Source organism: Amphimedon queenslandica, unplaced genomic scaffold, assembly GCF_000090795.2.
Source record: "Amphimedon queenslandica unplaced genomic scaffold, v1.1 AMPQUscaffold_13396, whole genome shotgun sequence".
Classification (NCBI taxonomy): domain Eukaryota; kingdom Metazoa; phylum Porifera; class Demospongiae; order Haplosclerida; family Niphatidae; genus Amphimedon; species Amphimedon queenslandica.
The window spans coordinates 226,014-229,696 of record NW_003546368.1 but is presented as its reverse complement, the minus strand read 5'-3'; positions in this window follow the sequence as shown (position 1 = coordinate 229,696).

The window sequence follows — 3,683 nt, the reverse complement described above, 5'->3', positions numbered from 1 at the left end:
CACCACAAAAGGAAGAATAGATGTAATAGTTGTGAAAACAACTGGTAAACTCTATTTGAAACAGCTACACAGATCAATGAAGAACCCTCGTGAAGAACAGAAGAGAGAAGTATAAACTTGAAGTCAATGAAGAATAAGATTGCAAATTGCAACTATCTCAGAATCATGATAATCATTAATAATTATTATTATTAAAATTATTTTATTATAAATAATCAATAAACTTTAATGATATTCACTAGATAAATCAGTATACTACTGGATATTGTTCTTGATTATTTTCAGGATTACTGGATTATTGAATGATTATCTAAGATTTTCAAGATTATCAAGATTATCTTCTGATTTTCAGGATTATCTGGATTATAAAAGATTATAGGATTAAAAATCTGATTACTTCCAGAGTGTACGGGATTATTTAGCTGTTGCGGACCCCTCGAGTACAAACGAATGGAAGAAAAGCATAAAAAAGCAAATGCACAGTCCTTATTACATCTACGCTTCAAGTTAGAACTGCTACTTCTGCTATAGACACCTATGAATCATTGAGGAGCCTCTTTGCTGCTAGAAACAACTTCTTTCCTTCCTATTTTTGGATTTTTTCTCCATCACCATTCCTTCGATGTAGCTTTCTGCCAACCAAGGGGTGTGGTACTTGTGTGGGTGAAGATTTCTACGCCTACATTTAATCACATTTTAATGGTATTCATACTTTACTTCAAAGAAACTGTGAACTAACACGCAGGTTATGTATACATGCATAATGTACACTACAGACTCTTAACACTACACATCAAATTATCTTAGATCTATTTGCACCAAATGGTCTCTCTTGTATAAGTTGTAATAGTAAACTCCTTTAACATCATGTAGTATTGTTGCTGCTATTGTTACATCATGTAGTCACATACACACAGGGAGTGGGCTACACTTTTCTCAGTACACTGTAAATCTATTTACAAAACTATCTGCTGTGCTATCACAACAGTTTCACATGATTTGATAACACACCCACAGACATTTCTTTGGTCAACAATGGTTTCACTACAAGTGGTTGTCTTCTTGTTGAGTGTCAGTGAAGTTATTAGTCAATGTCCACCTTCCTCAGGTAAGACACTGGATGTGTATAATAATAACTGTATAGGTTTTTATAGGTATCTACCTGATGCATAATGGAATCTGTTATACTAATAATGGATCATTTTTTACTGACGGCAGTATCAGACCAACTCCTCTAGAGTGTGGATTACTTGGTGCTACTCTGAATGGTGGACAATGGATTGGTCCTAATGGAGTAGTTCCTTGTGACAGTGGTAACAATCAAAATGTTCAATGTACTACTGGTTCCTCAGGAGCTAGTCTCAGGGTTTTCATAAATCCACCAAGCTTTCTTGGGGCAGATGGTGATGGCCAGTATATGTGTTGTCTACCCACTGATTGTTCAGATCCTAACACTAACATCATCTTTGTTAATATATTTAGTAAGAGGAGACTATAATCACTTACTGATATAATAATTTCCATTTGTAGGTTTTGCAGAGATAGAATCATTTACTGTTGCTGATCTTCCTTCTGATATGACAGTATATCCTCAGGAATACAAACAGAATTGTACTAAAATTGGATTTCGTCGCTATGATATTAGTATGAGCATTGGTAGCACTGCACTGGCTAATTACACTAATTGTGATGATTCTAGTAATAATTGTGGGGGTACTGTGTTAAGTGGTCCTGTTGAAAACACAATAAGATATACTGTTGATATCACATGGGATGGAATGACTGTCAGTAGTGGATCAATCAGTCAATCAACCACTGGAGATCAAATGTATCAGTGCAGGTTAGCAGATCATCCTGATAGTAATTATATTAGAATACGTAATGTAACTATAAAAGGTAATGTCAATGAATAATGCTAATAATTTTGATACCAATAAAAATTATTAGTACCAGCAACTGCTCCCTCTTCTCTTACTGAGGTCAGCAAGACAGCTACCACTATCACTGTCAGTTGGACTGCACTTGATTCATCTGATGCTGATGGATATGTAGTCAATGTCACTAGTGACACAGACACTGTGCAGACAGTACAGGTGGAGGGAAGTAGTAATAATACAATCACACTGAATGGACTGAGAGCAGTAACAACTTATAGCATCACAGTCAGAGCCTATCAACAATTACTGGGACCTGCTAGTAGTACAATCAGTGTCTTCACTCATTGTCAGCAACAAGGTATTTTAATTTTAAAAATCATAATACATGTAATTAAGTATTGATTTATATATACATGTAGGTATCTACTTAGGAAATAATGGAAACTGTTATACTAATGGATCATATTTTTGGGATAGTAGTGTCAATGCAGCTAATGAAGCTATATCATGTGTGTTACCTGGTACTAGTCTAACTACTGGTCAGTGGGTTAGAGTTGCTGATCCTGATGATCCTGTTGACTGTAACAGTAATAGTGCCAGTGATCCTTTTCGTTGTACTAATGTCACTTCACCTAATGCTACTATCAATCTTTATCTTGCTCCTAATCAGGGACTACCAGCAGCTCAAGAAGGCTGGTACAAGTGTTGTCTACCCACTGATTGTTCAGATCCTAACACTAACATCATCTTTGCTAATATATTCAGTAAAAGGAGACTATTATCACTTACTGATGTAATAATTTTCATTTGTAGGATTTGCAGAGATAGAATCATTTACTATTACTGATCTTCCTTCTGATATGACAGTATATCCTCAGGAATACAAACTCAATTGTACTAAAATTGGATATTATCAGTATGGTATTAGTATGAGCATTGGTAGTACTGCACTGGCTAGTTACACTAATTGTGATGATCGAAGTAGTACTTGTCCTGGTACTGAGTTAGTTAGTAGCAGCTACACAGTAAGATACACTGTTGATATCACTTGGGATGGAATGAATGTCAGTAGTGGATCAATCAGTCAATCAACCACTGGAGATCAAATGTATCAGTGCAGGTTAGCAGATCATCCTGATGGTTATCATATTAGAATACGTAATGTAACTATAAAAGGTAATGTCAATGAATGCAAATAATTTTGATACCAACAATATTAGTTCCAGCAACTGCTCCCTCTTCTCTTACTGAGGTCAGCAAGACAGCTACCACTATCACTGTCAGTTGGACTGCATTTGATTCATCTGATGCTGATGGATATGTAGTCAATGTCACTAGTGACACAGACACTGTGCAGATAGTACAGGTGGAGGGAAGTAGTAATAATGCAATCACACTGAATGGACTGAGAGGAGGAACAACTTATAACATCACAGTCAGAGCCTATCAACAATTACTGGGACCTGCTAGTACAATCAGTGTACAGACCTTACCAGGTATTGCTACTACACCTTTTAATCTACTTGTAACATTGTTGATGTATTTCTAGTTATTAATTCAATCAATTGGACACTAGTCTCATCCATTACACAACTTAATAACACTCAATATCGTATTGATTGTCTCACAACTACTGATGTTATAAATCCTTCAACTAATGTTTACTGGTTAGTGAATGGAGTGATAAAGAGTAGCTCAGTGCCTACATTGATTGATGTCCTGACATACAACAACACACTACTGGTATATCCTGATCCACTGGGAGTGTTAGTTAATGTTACCTGTATAGCAATGATTGGAGGAACT